The sequence below is a fragment of the Carcharodon carcharias genome, chromosome 1 (assembly GCF_017639515.1).
Source record: "Carcharodon carcharias isolate sCarCar2 chromosome 1, sCarCar2.pri, whole genome shotgun sequence".
Classification (NCBI taxonomy): Eukaryota; Metazoa; Chordata; class Chondrichthyes; order Lamniformes; family Lamnidae; genus Carcharodon; species Carcharodon carcharias.
This window is the reverse complement of record NC_054467.1, coordinates 91074427-91091117: the sequence shown is the minus strand read 5'-3', so window position 1 is coordinate 91091117 and position 16691 is coordinate 91074427.

Genomic DNA, 16691 nt, shown 5'->3' with positions numbered 1-16691 from the left:
GAGGCAGTGATTACAAGCCGCAGAATGAGAAACATCACCATCATCGTGAAGGAAAGAGGCTTACATGATCATATGCATTTGAATCAATGGGCGGAATCATCCTGATTTGCACTAAGTGCGGTAGCGGGCGAGTAAAACGACATTTTACTCGCCGGCTGCAACGGTGTCTTTTCATGCTGTATCCTCCCAAACTGGCCGCATTCCTGGGAAACACGCTGTTTCCATGGTGGACGGGCTTTGATTTGCCCACCATGCCATCACCTCGCCACTTCATCACACTGGGTACCAAATTTAAAGTACAGCTACATGCACACCTCTCTGTGCTTCCAGCCCAGGACTGCTGCAAATAAGACATGAAGACATGAAAGGCAAGATGACTGCAGTCACCAGGTTCAGTGACGTGTCCCTCAAGTGCCTTTTGGGCGCTGTGGTGGCCCGCCATGATGTTCTCTACCCCTGCTCTGGCAACAGGAGAGGCAGCAACATTACCAATTCAGCTTGGTAGGCGATGGCAGTGGCGATCAGTGCCAATGCTGCACAGAAGAGGTTGGCCATCCAATGCAGATAGAGGACAAATGATCTCTTCTGTGACGCCAGGGTAAGGCAACCATCTCATCACTCTAAACTCACACACACAAGACCATCACACGTGCACTGACTTCTTACCCATCAGCCAGCTCAAGGGACATTGTCACTCATTCTTTCACATATATCCTCATATTTCCACTGGCCTATTCTCCTCTGGAGACTGCCTCCTTAGCTCTCATCATCTTGAGGCCACTTGCACAGATCAACTTGTGCCCCCACACAAACCCTGAGATGCCTCCCTTCCCCAATACAGCCCTCACCCTGCAGCCTTTCCGGTTGCCTGAGGCCATTTCTGCCTCTTCTCCAAGCAAGCCCTAGTCCTGCAGCCATACAAAACCACCCTCACCGTATGGCTGGTCTGGTAGGTAGAGATCTGCCCATGAATACTTCTAAAAGTGATGTGGTGCTGTCTGTGAAGCCTGGCACTGACGACTATGAATGCTGCCCAAGCAAGGTAGACAAACAAACCTCAAAATTCCAAGTGAAATGCAGCTCGCCAAGCGCATGTTGCTTATGTGCTGTTGTGAAACGTTGGCGTGCTATCACGCTGATGTGGATGGAAGATTCAGCGTGGGTGGTTGAGCCCGGTGGGTTAGCCTTATAATGATATGCAGATGTATTATGATGAGGCTTTTGATGTCCGATGCGGGAAATGTGGCCTGCCAATGACAGGCTGAGCGGACAACTGCAAACTGGTTTCATGACATTGTGAAACCAATTTCTGGCCTTCTTGGCATATTGTCCACTCATGCCATTGAACACGTCCGCGCCAGCGGGCAAGGAAAATTCCGCCCAATGAGCTACTGACTTTAAGAACAACACTGCATTGAAAGCAATAGCCTGATAGCTGTAACCTCTCATCTCCGAAAGAAACTTCGGGAGTTAAAAACTCTGATGGCTGTTTTTATCATTTGGCAGTGATGGAAAATGGGAGGACCACACCACTATTATATGGTACAGCTAACTTCCCTTTCTGTTAGTTCAATAGAAGAGTTAAATTAGGTGAGGTTTATAACAGATGATTGATTCACCACCACCCATTTTTGCCACTGTAGGAAGGTAAATTCAGCTCTAAAGTATCGCAATAGGGAGAGGAGGGCAGAACTATTTGGTTAATTTTAACTATTGATGGTTGTGGAAAATAGGTGCCAACAGTTCCCGAGGTCAATGGAAAGGTAAATCGGGCAGGTGCATAATGGATGACTGATCCATTGCCACCCATTATTCTGCCACTATCGAGAGTTAAAATCCACTCCATTTAATTCAAAGAAAACACTGCAAACAAATTAAAATTTAAACAAACACTCAATAATGCCATAAGGATTTAAACTATGCATCATTTTCCAGTAGATTTGCTATGTTTAACAGCATAATAGGTGGACCATTAAAGCTACATATATTCAAAATCATTATCTAATTCCCAAACTGCCAGGAATGATTTTTTTCCTTTCAAGGAAGCCCATTTATCCAGCCTTTAAGAAATGGCTATTTTATTGTACTATTAAATATATCTGTACTAAACATTCTAAGCAGTAACAGGTTGATCTATTCATTGTTGGAAAGTGGGCATTTGTTATATTATGATAGCTAAATTATTATATCGTGTTAGCAGTTTAACAATTTACATTTTACTCATTTATATTTAGTTGAAAAATGGCATGATGATTGTGAATAACTGTCAGTGTAACAGAGTGAAACATACTGAACCTCCTTCAAATGTGACTCTGCATGTGTTTATCACTTTCCCATCCCTCCCTCTTATCCCCTGAAAAAACACTGTAAATATTAGTCCAGCTTAATTTAATGAGTTTGCTGCTTAATAATTGCTTTAATTGGAATTTAAATGCTCAGTAAATGCTCAGCAATCCATTGCAACTCAATTAAATTTTATGTGGGAAATGCAGAGTATTTGCAATTAGTGCATATGTATTAACACCACTGGCCACCTACCAGAATCTCTAGTAAATATCTAATTACAAAGAAGGCATATGATTCTGCAGATGAAGAATATTTACTCTGCTCATGTAAACTGCAAATCCCTAAAGATTGTGCAGCCAATTTTGTACTCCATGATTGCAGGCTTTAAAGGTTCAGAATACTGGAAAAAGATATTTGTGCCACAATCCTACTCGTTTGGTAGTACAGAACTTGAGTATTGCTGAAAAAAGAGACATGCCAAAGCTTTTTGTCTTGTACTCAGAACACTTTGCAAGAAAACCAATATAAGGGGAAAACAATTATTCATACCATATGAGAATCAGCACTCTCTTCTCATGCAGTATAAATTGTTGTTTCACCCTTATATTAGTATTCTTGTGAAGTGCCCTGATAAGTGCAAGATGAAACATTTTGACATAGCTCTTTCTTTCAGCATTACAATCCTTCAGTGTAAAGTTAATTACATAACCATGTGATGAGAATGGTAGGATTGGGAGAAGCCCATATAAAGGGAATTTTTTTACAGAGGAAAACTGTTAGCCATAAAATATGATGTAAAACAATCACTGAATTGGATGCAGAGATGTAATTGCCGTAGCTGGAACCATCTATTGCTCAAGTGCTCTGTATTCGAGATTTGAAGAAGTCACACTAGGACAATAAAAATATCTGCCAAAACCCAGGACTCCAAAAGTTGAAGTTGCCATAGGCTGGGTGAAGGTATCTCAGAACAGATATGAGACCAACAATATTGTTATGACCACAGCCGGCGTTAATTGCTGCGCAAACCAAATCCCAGAAGAAAACTTGGCTTACGGGCCACAACACTTTTTTTCTGTATTCTAATAATGAGTAGCATATCTCAGCAGTAAGAGGTCCAGTAACACTTTTGGGTTTTTTTAAATTAAAAGTAAAAGTTTTATTAACAAGAATAAAAGAAAACTTAAGCACACAAGATTACAGTTACACATTAACGGTTAGTCTTACAAAACATTCCCCCAAAACTCTCAACTTGGTCAAACTCACAAGTAAACACTTTCCAGGCAACATTCCCTTATAGATATTTAAATATGAAATCCAGCAGCATTACACAAGGCAAATGGCTGTCACTTCAATAAAGGCATTTACCCTCTTCCCATTTGTGATGGAATTCACTTCACAATAAAACTGCCCACTGCAACCCAAAACTTCTCCACAGCTCAAACAGCCGTAGCTATCTCCAGCTCAACAGCTAACACCAGCTATCCACAGTAACTCTGATATACCTTTTTTCCTTTTCATCTTCGTTCCATTGTTCTCACACACCCCTTTGAACTTAAACCCTCCCAAACATAAGATCTTTCATATTTCCATCTTGTCTTTGCTTTTGGGTCAATAAAAATATCATATCCCCACTATTTGTTTACCTATGAACTCCTGCAAGATGCAACCATTTTCCTGTCATCTCTGATTCCCCTTTGAAATTCAAACAATCTCTCAGTTTATCTAAAAAATGTAAATGTTACATCTAACCTATTTACTTGTGCCTCAACTCAGCTTAATTAAATCATCCGCAGACACCCATCCTTTCTTACAGAATACTACAATGTTCCCCAAAATATTTTTTTAAAATCCATTCTCACAATATCAAAAGTTATCACAGTACCTAATAGGGGTTAGAAATCTTATGTCAATCCAGTTACCTTAAGAATGGCTAAGAACTAGGTGGGGATCAGGGCTAACTCTCACCCTCTACCAAGTGGTTTTCTAAGCCGGTAGTATTAGCTATCCTCACAACCTTTTCCCTAACAGGGTTTGGGCTAGAGAAAGCTGCTACTCCTTTACTAACCATCAAATGCATTATCAATGGCAGCCACTGCATGTTTCACAATGAATCCTATTATTCAAACTAGTCAGCAGCAAATATATATTTTAATTGAGAAAACAGGCACAAGATAACATCCATTCAAATCAAATGAAATAATTCAATTTATGTTAGATGATAGAGTAATCATATATATGAATTGGTAGAAAGATGCGGATTTGATAAAACAATTACTCAGAAGAAATAATGTTGAGTCTTTGGACCAATTCTAAGTAAAAATGACAGGGATGATATTAAATGTTAATGTGCCCATTTTTTGAATGGAAAACAGGTATGAAGAAGTACAACTTCATTGACCAAATTCATGCATGCAAATACCATTAGAAACATATCCAAAACATATCCATATTAGAAACATATTGCTTTAGGTCCTGTGATGACCTTTGACCTAGAAGCAGTGCTGTGAGGAAAATTTGTAATTTATTTAAAATGTCTAAGGAATCTATAATTATTTTTAAGAATGTTTGAAATGTTTTTATGAGTTTGCATCAATTATAAGGGATCAATTGTAATTTTCTTGGATTATATAAAATATAGTCCCATATCACCTGGTGACTCTTGACTTAGAAGTAGTACCAATAGGAAGGAAGTTAAGAAGCAAAAAGCCATTTGGGCAGACACAGAAAAGACAAAGAAGCTACTGCTGTAATGTACAAAGGAAAGATGCAGCAGGGGTAGAATAGAGAAGGCACATTTACAAGGAAATGTGTGTATAATGCAGTTAAAAAGAGCAGAAAGCTGAAGACAGGGTTAGAACAGAGAAAATGAATTGGACAGTTCCAGAGCTATGCTTCAGTTTTGCCAGAGTTGACCAGCCAAGTTAACAAGGTTTATTAAAGGAAAAAGATGAAGGGTTCTCTGGGGAAACTGTGCCAGGAAGACTGTTGTGAACCTAGCTCAGGAGGTTTTTCAGGAATATGCGGTTTGGGTGATGACTATCTTGAGAGACTTGGGTTAGAATTTTCTGTCCCCACTGGTACCGGTTGTGCTCAGCAGCGTAAATGGACAGTGTGGCAAGAAGGCCAGAAATCGGTATCAAAAAGTCATGTAACCAGTTTACTATTGTCCGCTTAGCCCGTCAATGGCAGGCCGAATTTCCTGCCATTGGACATTGGGAACTTCATTGTAATACATTTGCATATCATTGTAAGGCCAATCTGCCTGAATCATCCCCCACCCCGCTGGACCGTCTGCCCACATCGGCATGCAATCACGTCGACATGTTTCACATAACAAAAATAAGGTGTGCACTTGGTGGGCTGCAATTTGAGGGGACCTCGGAGGTGAGTGCACAATAACTTTGTGCAGCACTCGTAAAGTAGCCTATTGAGCTTCAAGGTTGAGGCCCATTTAGTTGGGGGGGGGGGGGGGCTGGGGGGGCAAGTCCTGCCTTGAAGTTGAGGGGCTTTGGGGGAGCAGGCAAGGGCTGCCCTGCGTTTGAAGGTAATGCACACGCCTGTGCGGGGTAGTGGGGAGGGAAGCGGCCATGCATTAGGGAAACCTTGTATAAAGTGCCCATTCCACTGCAGCTGAGACAGTTCAGACATAGCCACATTTGCATGCATAGAGGCGGGTCTCTAACTGGTTTGCCCACTCAAGCAATGCAGAGGCATGAAAGTGGCATCAAGTGCATCAGAGCTTTTTCATCCCTCAGGCACAGGCTGCAAACTAATGAGTGTTGTAGTGGACTGCAGAACAGTTGGACGACTGGGCACTTTGTACAATCTCCTTGCTAAATCTGGCCATGGAGCAGTCACTAGTGAAGGCGCTCACAGGCCCCTGCAATGTCATCATTTTGGTTTGGACCAGTCTTTCCCATCCAAGCTAACAGCGCAGCCTTGTAGCGCGGGTTAGGAGAATGCCTGCGCCTGAGCTGAGAGCACAGCATGCAGTCCAGTGGGCAAAGTTGCAGCCAATCGGTCAGGTGGAGTGGGGCAAAGATGGGTGGGATTTCAGGCAGGCATGGAGCGTACTAATCTCTGGGCATTCAAGTGGTGGCCAGCACTCTCCAGGATACGTTAAGGGGCCTATAGCCTTAACCAAGAGAGGTTCTTAGAACACTCAAGCTAACTCACATGTGTCTCTCTCTTTCATCCTGCAGGAAGACTACATCTGGGGCCTGGAGCCTGGTGAACTAGCTGTACGCCTTATGGCTTACAGAGAGGAGAGACGATGGAGAAGAGAGTAATGGAGGTGCCTGGCTGTGCAGATGGAGGAGCAGCAAGCTCAGGATGAAGGGGTGGCTGGGGCTCCCTCAAACGCTGCTGAAGGGCCACAGCGAGCTGTTGTTGGTCAGCTCCTAGCTAGACCCAGGGTCAATAGATGCCGCCTTTCATTCCTGCAGATGACCTAGAACTAGTGTCACCGAATACTGCACGTCTAGGGAACTGATCGGCCACATCTGCCACATGCTGCAGGATTTGGCGCCATGTGGACATGGAGGGCATCCACTACCAGCGGTCGTAAAAGTGATCTTGATGCTCAATTTTTACGTCAGTGGTTCCTTTCAGGGCTCCACAGGCAACCTCTGTGGGATATCACAAGCCTCCATCCACAAATGCATCCATGAGGTTATGGATGCCATCTTCACAAGGGCTTCACTTTGTGCATTTCTTCCAGGACCAAGAGAGCCAGGATGCTAGAGTGACTGAATTTGCCGAGATCTCGGGTTTCCCACAGGTGCAGAGTGCAAGTGATTGCTCTCCTGTGGTTCTCAGATCTCTGTCACAACAAGGAGTCAACTATGTCAGCTGCAAGGGCTTCCATTCGCTAAATATACAGCTGGTGTGCAACCACCTGAAACGCATCCTGCAGGTCTGCGCAGTTTCTAGAGAGTGCCCATGACTCCTACATTCTCAGTCAGTCACAGATCCCTGAAGTCTTCCAGGGTCCACAGAGGCTGCAGGGATGGTTCGTCGGGAACAAAGGCTACCTGCAGAGGTCATGGCTGATGACTCCTGTGTGGTGGCCTCAGACTACAGCAGAGCGAAGGTATAATGAGGCTCGTGCTGCAACTCGCAACTTAATGAGGCAAACCATTGGGATGCTGAAAATGAGGTTCCGGTACCTGGACAGGTCTGATGGAGCCTTGCAATATAGTCCATTGAAGTTGTCACGGATTGCCATTGCCTGCTGCGGCCTTTACAACCTGGTACTGCAACAGGGAGAGTTGCTGGCTGAGGAGATCTCCTCTGATGAGGAGGACTTTGATGGGAATGAGGTTGAGGAGGTCCCCAAAGATGATAATGATGGTGATGAGGCCCTTGCACTGGCCAGACGAGGCTGGCGCACTCGAGAGGTCCTCATAGCTGCTAGATTTGTGAAGGATGATGATGACAACATGCAATGACGAGACACCATAGATCGTCACATTGCATCTGTGAACATTTGACTCCAGTCTGGTTTATGGCAGTGCACACACCCTCTGTGATAATGCTGCTGTCATGGAGACACAGTGGAGACCCTAATAGTCACTCTAGAGGATGACGACATGCAGTGAGGACACTCCATTGATCTTCACATAGACTCTGAGAATATCTGACTCCTGTCTGGCTGAGGGCAGCTCGTTTGTGCTCTTTGAGCAGGGTTATATCACAGAAAGGCAGCCATGAAACTTTAAAAGCTGATCCTTTGTCAGCCTTCAGCACCTAACCCCTTCAGGAGCACAGCATCACTTGTCACAGATGCTGAAGAGGTAGGGGTCAGCCTCACCTTAAAGGTGCTGAGAGCACACAGAGAGAATGACGGAACTCAGTGATGCCTGCCCACGACATTCTGGCAGCAATAACAAGCACCATCGATGTGCAGGTATCAATATTATGTCCAGGGAGTGTGAGGCTGGACCATCACTTTGGTCTGAAGGCTGCACAAAGCCCAGGGAAGAGGCTCTAGACTGAGACACCTGCCTTTATCTTGTGTAGAAAGGTTTCACTTCTGAGTGATAAGAACACTGCTCATCAGAACAAGGAGCCATAGGCAGGGAGACATTCTTGGGAGTTTATTTACAATAGTGAACAGTATGTATAAGTGGCTAACTTGGTTGCCTAGGCTGTGCAACTACATCTTCTTAACTTTCCTAACACTGCCGCTACATCTTGGTGCTCCCCAGACATCCACAGCAGAGGTGGAAGCAGTCTGATGACTGCTACACCCTGCCTATGATGACCTTGATGGGCGTCCTTTGGAGCGCCGAGTATTGGAGGGCCCAGGCCTGCTTGCTGGGTCCTGCTTTGTGGCAGTGGCAACCTCCTCGGCCTGTGGAGCTGGAGCTGCTAAGATCACAGGAAGAGGGAATTTGGATGGACTGGACATTCCCAGAGTCACTTGGGTGGATGGCTCCGGGGGTACACCTGCTAATTCTTGTCCCAGTGGGTGCCCGAGGGCCCCAGGCTGACTCCATTAGAAGGGGAAGCTGTAGTGAGATCAAGCTACCCCACACCCCTCCCGTGTACACACTGTTGGAGGCCAACTATGGCGTCAGCGATGGAGTTCAGTGCAGGGGGAACATCCTGGACCAAGGTCTCCATTGCAGCTGCCATCCTACCAATGTTGACCTCGGTGGGTTGACATGCCAGTGCAATCACCTCAGCCTGAAGGCGGATGGACTCCACCATCGTCTTTTGCAACTTGAGGAGTACAGTGGACATCCCTTCCTGATGTTCCCGAGCTGCCTTTGCAGCTCCAGCAACTGTGACATGACAGAGTCCAGAGGCTTGTCATCCAACTCGGACTCAGCAAATTTGTGGCCTCCAGCAGTCTCCGAGTGTCGGGGATCTGGGAAATCCCTGCTGTGGATCAAACAGTGAGATGTGCTCACCAGATCGTGATTCTGAGACTGCTCTAAAGCTAGGTCCCAATGAGGTGTGTGTCTCTGTGTTGGTGGAGGGTGTGGATGAGTGCTGTGACGGGACTTCAAGGAGGGTGCCTTCAGATTCCTCTCCAGATGTTTCTTTGGGGCTTGTTTGGAAGTCCTGGGTCATGGACTCCATTGGCCGTTTAGCAGAGGTGCCCGCGAAAGCAAGAGGAGATAATTATTGCATGGCAGTGGCCTGTGAAAGAGGACACATCACTCACAGCATGGTTGTCTGATGGATGTTGCACTGCTGGATCCTCACTTGGTAGAGCAGTGCCAACCTCATTGTCAACACAGGAATGGTCCAGATCCTCACCGTCCAACTGGATGGCACTGTTTTCAAAATCTGTGAGGACCTCGATTTTGGGCATTCCTCCACCAGTCTGTGACCTCTCCCTCTTGTTGTGTCCCAGCTTGTCCTGCACGAATAGAGATGGAGAGTGTGAAAGCGGAATGCCTACCAAGCCAGATGATAAGCATGCCTTGCGTGTATGGGTGATGAGTGGTCCCATGGACAAGATGAGGACAATGAAGGTGTGTGAGAGAGTGAATGGTTCCTTGCACTGGCATTGAGTGAGGGCCCTGTGGGTGTGTGATGGGTTTGTGAGTGCGTGAGTGGAGAGTGATGAGAAGAGTGACTTACCCTGGTGGAAAGGAGGAGATCATTCATCCTCTTGTGGCACTGAGTGGCTGTCTTCTTTTGCAGTACGTTGGCACTGACCACCACTGCCACCATCTCCCAAAGTGATTTGGTGATGTTGCTGCACATCCTGCAGCCAGAGTGGGGGTAAAGGACATCGCAGCGGGCCTCCAAAGTGTCCAAAAGGCCCTTGAGTCCCTTGTCATTAAACCTGTCAACTGCAGTCCTTGTTGCCTTTCAGGGCCATGTCTTCCGTGCAGCAGCTGTGATCTTGGAGCGCTGAGAGGTGCACGCGTAGCTGCACTTTAAATACTGCGCCCGGCATGATAAAGTAGTGAGGTGATGGCATGGGAGGGGGGTGGCGAATGAGAACCTGTCCGCCATGGAAATGGCGTGTTTCCTAGGAATGCATAATTAATGTGGCGGATTTGAGACAATACGGCTTGAGAAGCCAAGATTGTAGCCAGCAAGTAAAATGTTGTTTTCCCTGCCTGCTTCCACACTGAGTGCAAATCTGGGATGATTCCGCCCTGGGATAGAGTGGAGCTACCATTGCAGGTGACCCGAGGACCCAAATCCATTAAGTGAGTGAAGTGAGAGATCCTGCCTTCTGGAAGCCAAGTTGGAAAGACTGGGATTGCTTGTGGTACCACATTTGTGTGGGGAGTGATACAAATGATTGTCATCATGTGAGCTAGTCTTTGTTGCATCTGTTATTCCACATGCCATTTATCATTCATACTGCCCATAATTTGCCTGTTAATTCATGTTTAACTTATGTGGATTCTGATTCATGTTCAAGTCAAAGCTACAAAAATTAGAATCTTGTTGGTAATTTGTTCATTTGGGGATTATTTGGTACATTTGGTTATTTTGGGTAATGGTTCTCCCATGGGGATCATAACAGTACTAGAAAGAGATCCCTGGTAGCTGCTTAGTAGAGGCATTAGATTTCTTGAATGGTAATAAGGGGACTAGTGTCTATTTTAGGATCCAAATGCTAACTTGATTTGCACTGAGCACAGTTCCTCTTGGCTCCACATTAAAGCAATGGGCTGTTGCTGGTCGCAGTTATCCCCTTCCAAATCGCCTCCTTTTCTTCTGGGATTGGTGCAGACTCGATGTGCTGAAGGGCCTCTTCTGCACTGTGAGATTCTGTGATTCTATGATCCACCTTAGGCTCTTGGTCAGAATCTAAGAAACCAATCTCGTGACTGTCCAGGAGCAATTCACTAAAGTCCTTCTGATGGCCTCATTTGGTTTGTCCAATCTTGGGAAATGACTTAGATGAATAGCTAGCACCCAAATAGTGCAGGTAAACATAGAAATGCATTTTCTTGCTTATAAGACTCAGGTATTCAAAATTGGAGTTCACTGGACCTGCTCTTGACCAGTTTAATGACAACGTGCAGTCAGATTGTGGGTGGAGTTGGGCACATTGATGGACCTCATACAAAGCAAATTGCCAGCTGTGTTTCTTACATTACAACAGGGGCAACAGTTCAAAGGTACCTAATGAGCTGTAAAGCACCAAGGGGCAGCCTGAGGTCAAGAAAATTGCTATATGAATTCAAGTGTTTTTTTCTTTTTTTCTCTCATACAATAAGACAGAATAGCACTAGAAACAATGGAATCATAAATACTGCCTGTCATTAGTTCATCTGACTTTTAGCAACTATGGGAACCAGTTCAGTACTTCAACATTTGGTGATAAAACTCACCATGTACTGGCCTGTGCTTTCCTCATTCCTCTTCTTTTTCAATTGCCGTTGATGTACCAAGAAGATTTAGGCCCCTGTTCCTTTTCAGCCCCTCCAAGCAGCATTTTATAGGTTGGAATCCTCAGAACAATTGCAGTTCCAGCCTCCATTAGTGCCTGGAGGGGTCACCTGATCTGGTGCATTAATGGCAAAACTCAGAATACCAGCATGGCTAAGGGGAAGGGAAAATGGATGGCGGTGAAAGGATGACAGAATTCAGGGAAAAACTAAGAGGACAGGAGACAGAGGAGTTGCACTTTGGGGAGCCAAGGGGAGAGGTCAGCACTGGTATTTTGAAGTAAGGAGGAAGGGGACAGCTAAGGAAAGGAAACAAAGTAGCAGATTCAGCTCGGTTGGATGGGAAAAAAATGTGCCAGGTTGAATTGAGAGGGCAGAGGGGCAACAGAGAGAACATAAATTGGAATGGTTGGAGCTGTAAAAGTCTCCGTGAAATAGTTGGGAGTTAATTGGGGTACTTTGTGAGTTAATGGTGGTGATGTTGAGGAAACTTCTATGAAGCACCTTGGGATATTTTCCTATTTTAGAGGTGCGTAATGCAGGTTCTTGCTGTTCAATGATTAAGTTGGTATGTTGAAAAATGGGCAGAATTTTACGTGCTGCAGACGGGCGCATGCCCGACCCATTCGGGCATAAAATCATGTGAGAAGATGTCGGGCTAGCATCACGACATGTTCCCACGCTCTTGCGATATTTCGGTCAGCGAGCACATGCAAAAGTCGGAAGTGTACCCGCCAACAATGAAGAGAGCAATTAAGCCCATTAATGGAGCAATTGACTCTGATTTTTCGTGGTTCGAAGGGCGAATCAACCAGGGGTCTTTGCATTTTTCATGAAACCTCGTCCAAGGGTGGGATGAGGTCTCCATTATTAACTAAAATAAAAATAAAAATCTATGGACAGCATTTTTTATCATCAATATGTTCAGGTACCTGATTGTGATGCTTGGACAATTTTTTTTCTGATTTTCAAGACTTTATTTCATGGTTTTTGGGTCTGCAGCTCCTTGAGGCAGCTCTCTGTCTTCAGCGCACATCCGCACCCATGGAAACGTCATTGCCCACCCTTCTCCCACTCCCCCTTCCCGGCAGAGCTGAGCATTTCAGCGTGCGTTTCACGCTGGCTGGCCATTAATTGGTCAGCCAACGTGAAATCGTGGTCGGTGGTCAGTTTCCCTACCGCCCCCCAGGCCTGCCAATCATACCTGCCCACCGAGCTGAAAATTCAGGCCCATATGTTTCATTACAAATCTAAAAATTGTCAAATGCAAGAACACTTAAGATTAGCCAGAACGCATCCTTTATAGACATTTTTCAATGACCGTGTACTCCTAATCATCCATCTTGTCTCTTTAATGTTTGTTGTTCTTGCTACGAGCTTTCTCATATTTATGTCTTCTCCTCCTCCAAGACAAGTGAAGTATTGAGTAGTGAAAGGTCAATGACACGAAGCATAAACACTGTTGCTCTCTTCACCGATGCTGCCTGATCTGCTGAGTATTTTGACAATCTTCCAGTTTTATTACAATTGAAGGAATGTTGGTTGCATCTACTGTTTCATGTTCAATCTCCATGTAATTACTTGCCTCATCAAAGGTTAAAAATAAAAGCTCTTGGTGTAGGAGGTAACACACTGGTATGGATAGAAGATTGACCAGCTAACAGGAAACAGAGAGTAGGCATAGGTCTAAGCATAGGTCTTTTTCTGGTTGGCAAGATGTAATGAGTGGTGTGACACAGGGATGAGAGTTAGGGCCTCAATGTTTTACAATTTGTACAAAAGACTTGGATGAAGGGACCGAAAGCATGATTGTTAATTTCCTAATGACACAAAGTAGGAAAGTAAGTTGTGAAGAGGACACAAGGAGGCTACAAAGGGATATAAATAGGTTGAGTGAGTGGGCAAATGGAGTGTAATGTGGGCAAATGTGAAATTGCCCATTTTGGCCAGAAGAGTAAGAAAGAAGCATATTATCTAAATGGTAAGAGATTGCAGAGCTCTGAGATGCAGAAGGATCTGGGTATTTTAGCGAATGAACCACAAAAGGCTAATATACAGGTATAGCAAGTAATTAGGAAAACTAATGGAATGTTATTGTTTATTGTGAGGGGAATTGAATATAAAAGTAGGGAGGTTATGCTTCCATTATATAGGGAACTGGTGAGACCACATCTGGTGTGCTATGTACAATATTGGTCTCCTGATTTAAAGAAGAATGCAGATGCATTAGAAGCAGTTCAGAGAAGGTTCACTAAACTCATACTAGAAATGGGCGGGTTGTCTTATGAGGAAAGGTTGGACAGGCTAGGCTTGCATCTGCTGGAGTTTAGAAGAGTGAGAAGTAATTTGGTTGAAACATCTGAGATCCTGGGGGGTCTTGACAGGGTGGATGGGGAGAGGATGATTTCTCTTGTTGGAGTGCTCAGGGTCACTGCATAAAAATAAAGGGTTGCCCATTTAAGTCAGAGATGAAGAGAATTTCTTTTTCTCTCAGAGTGTAGTGAGTCTTTGGAACTCTCTTCATCAAAAGGCAGTGGAAGCAGAGTCTTTGAATATTTTTAAGGCAGAGCTAGATAGATTCTTGATAAACAAGGGGTTGAAAAGATATTGGGGGTAGGTAAGAAGTTACAAATAGATAAGCCATGATCTTATTGAATGGCGGAGGAGGCTCAAGGGGTCGAGTGACCTACTCGTCCTCATTTGTATGTTCATATCTAGTGCATAAATGGAAAAATCTGGCAGAGAGGATTCCACACATATAATTCCACAAAGGAGTTCAGGGGATTTTTTTTTCTTCACTAATAGCCAAAAGCAAGTAAGCTAACTACCCTCAGGGTGGTTTCCTAGGCCCACAATCTTCAGCTGCTTCATCAATTACCTTGCTTACATCATAAAGTCAAAGTGGGACTGTTCACTAATGATTGCACAATGTTCATCACCTCAGATACCAAAGATGTCCATGTTCAAATCAACAAGACCTGGACAATGTCCAAGCTTAAGCTGTCAAGTGGCAAGTAACATTCATGCTACACAGGTGTCAGGCCATGACCATCGCCAACATGGGAGAATCCAACCCTCACCCCATGACATGGGGCAATAAAATCACTGAATCCCCCACTATCAACATCCTGGGGATTACCACAGAAACTGAACTGGACTAGCCATATAAATACTGTGGCTACAAGAGCAGGTCAGAGGCTAAGAGTTCTGCGATGAGTAACTCACCTCCTGACTCCCCACAGCCTGTCCACCACCTACAAGGCACAGGTCAGGAGTGTGATGGAATATTCTCCACTTGCCTGGTTGCGTGCGGCTCTCACAATGCTCAAGAAGCTTGACATCATCCAGGACAAAGCAGGCCACTTGATTGGCACCCCATCCACAAACATTCACTCCCTCCACCACTGGTGCACAGTGGCAGCAGTCTGTGCCATCTACAAGATGCACTGCAGGAACTTGCCAAGGCTCCTTGGGCAGTACCTTCCAACCGTTACCATCTATGTGGACAAGGGCAGCACACACACGGGGGAGGATTTTTCCCTTGTCAGGCGGACGCAGCATGTGGGCCCGGGAGCAGCCACCTAACAGTCCACTGCCTGCGGTCAGCCTCCAACTGCGATTTCATGCTGGCTGACCAATTAACGGCCACCCAGCATGAATCATGTGCTGAAATGCTCAGTGCTGCCTGGGTTGGGGCGGGAGGAAGTCTAGTGCGGAAATCAGCACAGGTACGTGGGCACGCTCACAGACAGCTCCCTGAAGGCACAGAGCAGCCTCAGGGAGCTGGAGATTTTTCACATAAAAAATAGAGTTTTGAAAAATAAGGAAAACATGAGCAGGGATATGTTGCAAATGAGTTCTGAAAACTTTAATTTTTAATAAACATCGGAAACATCATCCCGCTCACGGATGAGCTTTCCTCAAAGATCGACAGGCTCCTTGGCCTATTCAACCATAAGGTTGGACAGGCAGGGGCAAGTTCTATGTATTTAATTGATTAATGGTCTTGACAGCCCTCTTAATTGTTGATGGGCGCACTGCCGACTCCCACGTGCGCCCGCTGAACAAAATATCACGCAAGTGTGAATGAGGTCGGGACACTTGTCCAATGTCATCACGCACTATTTCACGCTTGTGCGTGTCGGGCGTACACCAACACATCAAGGTGAAAATTCAGCCCTTTGGAACACTGCCACCTGGATGTTCCCCTCCAAGTCACTCACCATCCTGATTTAGAAATATATTGCCATTCCCTCACTGTCGTTGGGTCAAAATCCTGGAACTCCCTTCCTAACAGCACTGTGGGTGCACCTACACCACTAGGACTGCAGCAGTTCAAGAAGGCAGCTCACCACCACCTTCTCAAGGCTAATTAGGGGTGGGCAATAAATGCTGGCCCAGCCAGCAAAGCCCACATCCTATGAATGAATTAAAAAACCCACTGTTAGTAAATAAAAAAATTAAAGTGATAATTAAATTTAAAGAAAGAAACATATTAGAAGTATTTAGGTACTAAAGAAGACAAAGAAAAAAATAGAACACAAAAAATTCAGAAGAGCTGTTGAAAGAGGCACCTGGAAAGCAAAGAAAAATTGCAAAAGCAAAATATCAATAAATATAAAAAGAAATAATAAAATGTTCCATGAACACATAAATGACAAAAGGAAAATTAATGTAGGCACAGGCTCACTAAGGGGTGAGCAAAATAAACTCATAGCTAATGACCAAAAAATGGCAAGATAATACTTCACCTCAGTTTTTCTGAAAGATGACAACGAAATAGAGGGTAAGAGGACAAGGGGGTTGAGATAAAAAACAATATTAATACAGTTAGGATAGAAACAGAGAAAGTAATTGACAAAAGAACAAAACCCTGAGAAGATTTAAAACCTCAGGTAAGAATGAAATGCATGATCAAGGAAACTAGGAGAGAATAACAGAGGCATTGATATACATAAAAATCACTTTTTTTTCCTTTTGTGATAGAAAAGGCACTGCAATCTATTGTAAAAGTGACAAAAGAGCAGCTAG